This window comes from Pelophylax lessonae (genome assembly GCF_965119305.1).
Source record: "Pelophylax lessonae genome assembly, chromosome: 7".
NCBI lineage: Eukaryota > Metazoa > Chordata > Amphibia > Anura > Ranidae > Pelophylax > Pelophylax lessonae.
Genome location: NC_138774.1, coordinates 195,186,625 through 195,196,782, shown reverse-complemented (window position 1 = coordinate 195,196,782; position 10,158 = coordinate 195,186,625).

The window sequence follows — 10,158 nt, the reverse complement described above, 5'->3', positions numbered from 1 at the left end:
AGAGAGGCCATTTCTTGTTGATAGATCTCCAAATTTTGAGTGTGTCTGAAATGATTGAATTGCGGGAGGAAATTTTGCGTATGGGGATTGTAAGATCCCATAATAGTCCAGCTAAATGATAGGGGGTAGCCGCATTTCTCTCAAAGATGATCCAAGGCAGACTAGAGGTACGATCATGCCACTGTGCCATCTGAGCGAGTCTACTACTAATATAGTAGGACCAAAGATTGGGGAGGCCTAGTCCACCAGCACGTGGGTGATGGTACAAAATGTTGGTTGCATATCTCGGTCTTTTACCACCCCAGATGAATTTATTTATGGTGGATTGTAACTTGGAGATATAGGCTTTTGTGAGATAGATGGGGAGAGCACGGAAGAGATATATGAATTTCGGGAGGATGGTCATTTTGATCGCTGTGATTTTGCCTAAGAAGGATAATTGATAAGAAGACCAAATTTGGAGCATATTCCGTATCTTGGTAAATAACGGGGGATAGTTAGACTGGAAAATGGAGTTGTAGTTTTTATTCAATTGGATTCCTAGATAGGAGATTTTATCCGAGGCCCAGACAAATGGGAAGAGTGACTTCAAATTAATAATGTCTGATTCAGAGAAGTTTATTGGTAGGGCTACCGATTTAGATAAATTTATGCTGAGACCCGAAACAGCCGCAAAATTTTCCAAAACGTCTAATAGATTGGGTATTGAAATGAGAGGGTCTGGTATATACAAGAGAGCGTCATCAGCATACAGGCTTAATTTGAATGTTTCTACGTCCTTTTCGTAACCTGATATTCCCGAGTGTCTTTTAATAGCCACAGATAGGGGCTCTATGGCTAGGGCAAATAGCAGTGGTGATAAGGGGCAGCCCTGTCGAGTGCCTCTACCTAGAGGGAAGAAAGAGGAGTTACAGCCCGGGATCTTAATTCTTGTCATGGGATTTTTATATAGGGCCGTAAAGCCGTTTAGGAACTCGTTTGAGAAGCCAAATCTGGGTAATAACTTTCTAAGATAGTCCCAGGTGACACTATCAAATGCTTTATGTATGTCAAGGCCTAATATTAATAACTGTTTTCTAAATAAATTTGCGTCTTGTATAATATTGCACGCCAGCCGGATGTTGTCTGTGATCTGGCGATTGGGGATAAAGCCTGATTGTGACGTGGATACAAGTTTTGGAATAATATGGGAAAGTCTAGATGCTAGTATTTTACTGAACAATTTCAGGTCATTATTAATAATTGATATAGGTCTAAAGTTTTGAGGGTTTGATAGATCCTTGTTCGGTTTAGGGAGAAGAGTCATGTTCGCTAGAGACATTTCTTCTGGGAAGGTATTGCCTTTAAGTATATAATTAAAGAGCTGTGTGAGTTTAGAGGATAAAATAGGGGAAAACTTTTTATAATATGATGCCGTGAAACCGTCCGGGCCTGGCGCAGACGAGTTACGTAGGGATTTAATCATAAGGGTTACTTCAGCTTCGGTGATGGGAGCATTCAATTGCTCCGTATCTAGAGGAGAAAGAGATGGTAACGGGATTTCTTCAAACCATGTTTGAGAATGGGTGGGTGTAATGTCTGAGGGGGGGGAGAGTAAGGTGGAGTAGAATTTTTCAAATATATTCAAAACTTCTTTAGGGTGAGAAGTGGTCATCCCAGAAGATGTATTTAATTTGTATACATGTGGGGGTTTGATATTTTGGTTTAATTTTCTAGCTAGCATTGTGGACGCAGAGTTACCGTACAGTAGAAATTTTGACCGTGAGTGTCTGAGGGATTTCTCTGCATTCTCTGAAAGAATGCTATTCAACTCTGTTCTCTTTTGATCAATCAGAAGCCTAGTGGATTGAGTATGTAGTGTACTATAATTTTTATATAATGTTTGCAACTCCTTGGTGAGCTCTTGAATTCTACTGGTACGTGTGCGGTTTTTTTTAACTGCCAATGAAATTAATTTGCCCCTCATAAAGGCCTTGTGAGTGACCCAGGTGTTCGGTACTGATGTATCTTCAGTGGGGTTCAGCCTGAAAAACTCCGTAATGGAGTCTGACATTTCTTGTGAATCTATCGGGCACGTTAACAGGGAGTCATTAAGTCTCCATGAGAATGGAGTAGGAGCAAGACCTATCCCTGATGTGTCGTAAAGTACCATATGGTGATCAGACCACACACATGGAACTATATCTGCAGAAATCGAGTTAGCTAGGATCACCTGAGAGCAATAGATGTAATCGATTCTAGCAGATGAGTTGTGTGGGTTCGAGTAAAACGTGAACTCTCTGGAGCCCATGTTTAGACATCTCCAAGTGTCGACCAGTTGTAAGCTATTAAGTCTATGGTCTAGGGATTTAGGGAAGGTCTTGGAGGTTGCATTTGGGTTGCTCCTGTCCATAGTGGGATGGGAGACCACATTAAAGTCTCCGCCTAAGATAGTGTGTGAGGAGTGGTGTTTTTCAAGTTCATTAAAGAATTCCGTGAAGAATTGAACTGAAGCACCGTTAGGTGCATATATATTGGCTATCGTTAATTCCTTTCCCATGATGCGCCCTTTGATTATTATAAACCGACTCTCCGTGTCTCTACAGATCTCCTGGACTTCCATTGGGAATGAGTTGTGGATAAATATTGCCACTCCTCTACTTTTGGATGAGTGTGTAGTATAAAATACCTGACTATAAGCTTTATGGAAAAATTTTGGGTGATTATTTTCAGAGAAGTGTGTTTCTTGGAGTAGTAGAATTTTAGCATTCAAACGTTTAAACTGGTGGAATGCTTTTCTGCGTTTATTGGGGGAATTAAACCCCTGTACATTATGTGAAATTACCCTGATAGTCATTTTAAGGTGGGGATTTGAGAGCTAATGAGATTTATCTTCCGGGCAACAGAGGTGTCTAGGACAACGTCTTTGAGGGTTAGAGTATGGAGGAGTTGTAGAGAGAGTAGGGGCGCATCATGAGAGTAGAGGTTTTGGTTGTATAATTCATAAAGCACCAGTGTCCGGATGAGGTTTTCCCAGGCATAGGATATAAAAAAACTTTCTGAATAAGTACAAAATTTGAGATATTCACAGACAGTTGTTGATAATGGTGTAGAAAAAAAAATAAAACTATGCAGAATAAAGTTTAACAAAAAAAAAAGTAGAACATGGATCAGTAGACCGTTAAGGTACCGATAAAAAAACCTTAATGAAGGATAAACTCCTTCTAAACAGGCGAACGAGAGCCAACAACAAAACAGAGTGAGAGGGGATCCCAACTGGAGTGCCAAGAAAGGGGAGACCCTCCCACTGCCGCCAATGGCCGTCGAACGCCTGAGTGGGTACAACATGTACAAGCGCAGGGCCTCTTTTAGGCCTTTTGTAGATTCCAATATAATTTAAAGGGAATCTGATTTGGTGCATCGTCTGGTTATGATATATTCCTGGAAAGAATCAAATAAAAAAAAAAAATAAAAAAAAAAAAAAAAAAAAAAAAAAAAAAGGGAGAGAAGGGGAGGGGAAGATGTCTAAATATCATGACTGATAAGATAAGGGGTAAACTATCCTGTACTACATAATAATAGGTAGATAGTTCGCATTCCTATATAGCAGGAAATTGCAGTTGCAAATGGCTCATTTCAAATATATTCTTGCGAAAAAAAAAAAAAAAAAAAATTAAACTTGCAAGGTAGAAGGAGGTCATTCAATATCTTTGAGTCACGATGGTGAGGAAGAGTTCGCAAATGATGAGGTTGCTTGAATGTGAGCATCTTGTAGAGAGGAGTTTGACCAGTAGGTGTCACCGGTTGTCCATGAGATAGAATGCAATGCTGCACAGTTCACCTGTTTTGCAAGGGAAGAGTATAAAAAGAAAAAGAGAAAAAAGGCCGGGGTAGAAAAGAAAAATATGGATGAATGAAAAATGCATAAATATGTCAGGTAGATTTGCATTTTAAGGGTATATAGAAAAATTTCCAGGAAGAGCATAACATAGTTCCAGACTCATAAGAAGCAGAAAGTGTCGGTCATATCAGGATGGTTTTAGATCTTGTCGTTGCGTGTTCTCCTGTTACCTCTTCTTGAAGCCGGGGTCTGCCATAATGGAGAGGGTCTAGGGGCCGGGGGGGGTGAGGGGTTGACGGAGGGATCCATCAAACCCAGTTTGATCAGGATTTCACGACCTTCCGTGATGTTCGTGGCAACGTATGTGGACCCATTGTGGGGGATAACTAGTTTGAAGGGGAAACCCCATTTATAGCGTATCCGTGCTGTTTGTAGTGAAGTAGTGATTTCTTTCAAATTGCGTCTTCTCTCAAGCGTAGCCTGTGAGATATCTGGGTATATCTGTAACTTATAGCCGTCTAAGAGAATATTTGGGGTGTTTCTCGCGGCTCTGAGAATTTCCTCCTTGGTTAGGAAATCCTTCATACATAGGATTACATCTCTCGGGGGTTTATCAGCAGGGGGTTTTGGACGAAGGGCTCTGTGGATCCGATCACATGCAAACTGGGATTCATTTATTTCAGGCAATAGAGATTTGAATAAACGGTTTACTGTGGGAATAAGATCCGTATATGTTTCTGGGATCCCCCTCAGCCTCAAGTTATTACGCCTATTTCGGTTGTCTAAGTCTTCCACATGTGCTTGTAGCTGACTAAACTCTGAGCTCAACACTTCATGATCTCTACTCAACTCCTTATAAGCCAGGCACAGCTCATCATGCTTCGTCTCAAGTCTGTCAGTTCTGCCTCCAAGAGCAGAGATTTCCTGTGTAAGGGTGCTTTCTGTTTTGTGGAGTTCAGACTGGAATTTAGCCACTAGTTTAGAGCACATAACCTCAAGGCTGTTGTCTAGATCTTGTTTAGTGAGAGGAGCAGGGTACTCACTGTTTGATGAAGCAGAGGGTGATTTAGAGCCAGATGCCTGTAGCTTGCTGCCTGTTTGTGTAGGGGGAGGGGGGGTGCCATCTTGCTCCATGCTGAACTTCTCCCGGGCTCTCAGAAGATAATGAGTGAGGGACTTCTGTGGAGTCTTTCGGTGCTTTTTCTTACTGGACGACATGCACAGCTGTTGCCGCTTGCAGGGGGTGATCTTTAGAGTGGGTTTTAAGGTGATTAATGGCCCCTGAAGCTGTAATCACGGCCGAGGTGAGCAGAGCTGTAAATTCAAGCAGCCATCCGTCCCGCGCCGCGCATCGCACTGCTGCTATGCTTTTTGAATGCATGTAATATTTTTTGCCTGTAACAGACTTCTAGCCACATTTGGCTATATCTATCTGTCCTTTTGTTGCTAGCATTTTATGTATATATATCTTTCCTATATTTTAATTCAATACAGGAACAATTTGAGGAGGCTACAGAAGAGCAGGTGGCCACCTCCTCCTCTGTAGCAGTGACACACAGTCACAGGCAGTCAGCCTGGGGACCAGAGGAAAGGAACTGAACCCAGAGGTCCAGGAGAACTGGGTATAGGAGAGGGTTTACATCCACTTTAAAGTACACCTTACTTGAGCTGTTCTTCATTTTTTTGAACTTAAGGGTTTTGAGTACTAGACAGTGGGGAAAATAATTATTTGATCCCCTGAAGATTTTGTAGAAGTTTGCCCACTTACAAAGAAATGAAGGGTCTATAATTTTTATCGTAGGGGCATTTTAAATGATAGAGACAGAATATCAACCAGAAATCCAGAAAAAAACACATAATACAAATGTTATAAACTGAGTTGCAGTTCAGCGAGTAAAATAAGTATTTGATCCCCTACCAACCAACAATAATTCTGGCTCACAGACTGGCTACAGTATGTGCTAATTTGGTACACAGATCAGTCCTGTCAATTTAAGATGGTGCTCCTAATGACTACTCGCTATGTGTATAAAAGACACCTATCCACAGAAACTCTTTCTTCCATTCATTCAAACATTCCATTCAAACCTCACTACCATGGGCAAGGCCAAAGAGCTGTCAATGAACATCAGTGACAAGATGTAGACCTGCACAAGGCTGGAATAGGCTACAAGACCATCAGCAAGAAGCTTTGTGAGAAGGAGACAACTGTTGGAGCGAATATTTGCAATGAAAGAAATACAAAGTAACCATCAATCACCATCAGTCTGGAGCTCCATGTAGGATTTCGTCTCATGGGGTAAGGATGATCATGAGATAAGTGAGGGATCAGACCAGAACTACACAGGAGGAGCTTGTAAATGATCTCAAGGCAGTTGGGACCACAGTAGCCAAACAAACCATTTGTAACACAATATGCCACCATAGACATGTACAGTAGAGATGGCCTTTCGGTTTTCCCGGCGGTCGGTTTGCGGCGAACTTTGCTCTCCGATCTTGCGAACATATGGCGTTGTTCGCGGCGGCCATATTAGTTTACATTGGGGAGAACTTTGACCCATGACACATCCATCAGGGGGAACAGGACAGCCAATTGAGACATTTCAGCACATGGACATACCCCCTACCTTATAAATAGACCTAAGCTGGCTGCCATTTTACGTTCTGCTTTTTGTCAGTGTAGGGAGAGGTTTGCTGTGTGCAGCAGGGACAGATTGTCAGTGATACAGATCGCTCTGTTACAGGTCCACAAAAGTCCTTTTAAGGACTGGTATTTGGTTTAGGTGTACTATCTATATTGTTCTTTTTTTCAGTGTAGGTAGAGGTTTGCTTTGGGGAGCAGGGACAGATTGTCAGTGACACAGATCACTCTGTTATAGGTCCACAAAAGTCCTTTCAAGGACTGGTATTTGGTATAGGTGTACTATTCTTTGGTGTGCACTATATAGGGGTGTAATAAACTTATAATATACTTTCTAATATAGAAAGCATATTATAGTGGATTTGTATTGTGCACTGTGCAGCATTGTGACTGGTGTGGTGAGCGTTTCTACAGCGATACTACAACTACAAAGAGTGACAAAAGCACTTTTAAAAAAGTATTATAACTGGTGTGATAGACCAGTGGCCACCCTAAATGACAGATTGAAGCGGGGTGTTATCTAACAATCTACTTTTATAACAGTGTATTTGTGTCCTGCAAAAATATTGCCTCTTTTGCTGCATTAACTCTACTACACACAGTGCCAAACTTACTGGCCGACTTTTTGTATAACTGGTGTGATAGACCAGTGGCCCCCCAATACCACAGATTGAAGTGGGGTGTTATCTAACAGTATACTTTCATAACAGTGTATTTGTGTCCTGCAAAAATATTGCCTCTTTTGCTGTGTTAACTCTGCTACACACAGTGCCAAACTTACTGGACAATTTTTTGTATAACTGGTGTGATAGACCAGTGGCCCCCCAATACCACAGATTGAAGAGGGGTGTTATCTAACAATATACTTTTATAAGTGTATTTGTGTCCTGCAAAAATATTGCCTCTTTTGCTGCGTTAACTCTGCTACACACAGTGCCAAACTTGCTGGCCAATTTTTTGTATAACTGGTGTGATAGACCAGTGGCGCCCTAATACCACAGACTAAAGCGGGGGGTTATCTAACAGTATACTTTTATAACAGTGTATTTTTGTCCTGCAGAAATTTCGCCTCTTTTGCTGTGTTAACTGTGCTACACACAGTGCCAAACTTACTGGCCATTTTTTTGTATAACTGGTGTGATAGACCAGTGGCTCCCCAATACCACAGATTGAAGCGGGGTGTTATCTAACTATATACTTTTATAAGTGTATTTGTGTCCTGTAAAAATATTGCCTCTTTTGCTGCATTAACTGTGCTACACACAGTGACAACAGTTACTGGCCAATTTTTTGTAGAACTGGTTTGATAGACCAGTGGCCCCCAAAACCACAGATTGAAGCGGGGTGTTATATACCTTCTTCCATATATACTGCGCTTCTCTAGAGAGTTTTGTCACAGGGTAATTTAAAAAATGACAGGGAGAGGAAGAGGCAGGCCCTTATGCAGGGGTGGTAGAGGTAGGGCAGGAGCAGTAGGCCGGAGCCAAAGTGTGAAGTTTCAGAAGGTGCGTTCAATTACGTCAAAGCATGCACCAGACTTGGTTGAGTGGCTCACTCAGCCTTCCTCTTCTGCACCCTCCTCATCCTCTCTATCTGCACTCTCTTCCCTTTCTACTGTGTGCACCCTCAAAGACACCACCACCAACACCACCACCTCCATATACCCTCCGCTTGAGTCACTGGAATTATTTTCCGATCCATCACAAGACATTTGTGAAGCGCAGCCATTCTTACCATCGAATCAGGAAGAGGAGGTAGCAACAGCCACCACCCAGCAGTCTGATGACAGTACCCAGATCAGCCAAAGGAGGTCGGTCCTCGCTGTTGCTGCCTACTCCGAGATCTCGAATGTTAGTGGTGGGGAAGGTGACGTTGATGATGACGTGTCTATGGATGTCACGTGGGCGCCCACAAGAGAGGAAGAGGAGGGGAGTTCAGAGGGAGAGATGGACCAGCAGATAGGGAGGAGAAGCAGGTGGAACTTACATTGCACAGGAGGGACAAAGCAGACTGCTAATGTATCAGGAGCGGGCCATCAACCATGTACAGTCACATCTGGCGCTCCCAGGATGCCAACACATGGCTCTGCAGTGTGAGCTTTTTTTAATGTGTCCGCTGCTGACAACTGTGTTGCCATCGGCAGCCTTTGCAGCCAATGCATAAGTCGCGGTAAGCCCAACACTCACCTAGTGACGACCGCCTTAAGAAGGCACTTGGACTCCCATCACCGAGCCCAGTGGGAGCAACGCCATCAGAACCCACAAAAATCATGTAACCCGTGGCACCCGTGTAGATTTGGTTTTACCGCCACGGATTGCATGCAGGCCTGCCTCTTCTTCTCCTCCTCCTACTCCATCCTCCCTCTCCTCCTCGGCTGACTCCTCCATTTTCGCTGCTACCATCTCTTCCTCTGCGCCGCCCAAGATCCCCAGAACCTATTCCACATGCAAGGTGAGACGTTGCCATGCTGTGCTGCGTCTGTTGTGCCTGGAAGCCAAGAGCCACACTGGTCCTGCACTCCTTTCAGCTTTGCTTTCACAGGCAGATCAGTGGCTGACACCGCTCAATTTGACAGTTGGTAAAGTGGTGTGCGACAACGGTGCCAATTTGCTGAGCGCACTGAAACAGGGCAAAATTACACACGTGCCATGCATGGCACACGTCCTGAACTTGGTCGTGCAGCGATTCATTGCCAGGAAAATCTCGGCCCATTTCAGAAGATCTTACACAGCCATGGCTCGCCTTGCTTACATTCAGCGGCGACACAACCTGTCCATCAGACGTCTTATTTGTGACTGCCCGACGCGATGGAACTCAACCTTGTATATGCTTGATAGGCTGCTCCAGCAGAAACAAGCAGTTAACGACTACCTGTATGAACTCTGCGGCAGGACAGGTTCTGGGGAGCTTGGGTTTTTTTCACAGCGCCAGTGGCTGCTCATGCGCGATGCATGCAGATTACTGCGGCCATTTGATGAGATCACCAAACTGGTCAGTCATGGCCAGGGCGCCATAAGTGACATCATACCTTACGCCTACTTTCTGGAGCGTGCATTGCGTCATGTCATTGATCAAGCCGTCGAGGAGCAGGAGCAGGAAGATGAGGAAGTCGCAATGTTGGATGAATTCCCAGGGGGTGCTACTCCATCTGAGACAAGTCAAAAACAGGAGTCTGAAGAGGAGTCAGAGGAGGATGGTGCCAGGGCGGATGAGGAGGAGCAAGAAGAGCATGCTTTAAAACTTTCTGGGATCCCTGGTGTTGTCCATGGATGGGGGGAGGAGAACGAGGACAACATTATCCTGGATGTTGAGCAGGAGCAAGGCCACTACACCGCTTCCAGTTTAGTGCAAATGGGGGCCTTCATGCTTCAGTGTTTTAAGGGGGACCCCCGTATAAAAAGCATAAAGGGCAAGGACCAGTACTGGGTGGCAACGTGCTTAGACTCCCGGTACAAACAAAAAATGGCGGAAATGTTACCACCATCACAGATGGCGGTCAGAATGCAGCACTTGCAGGCCTTGCTTCGAGAAATGCTGCATTCTGCTTTTGCGTGCGCTGGCAGAGGAATTTCCACTCACAGAGAAACAGTTGCAGGTACCAATCCAACAGTGCGTGCAAGAAGAGGGCGTTTTGAAGATGTGTTGGTCACTTCTGATATGAGGTCATTATTTCAGCTGACCCATCGACAGCTGTACT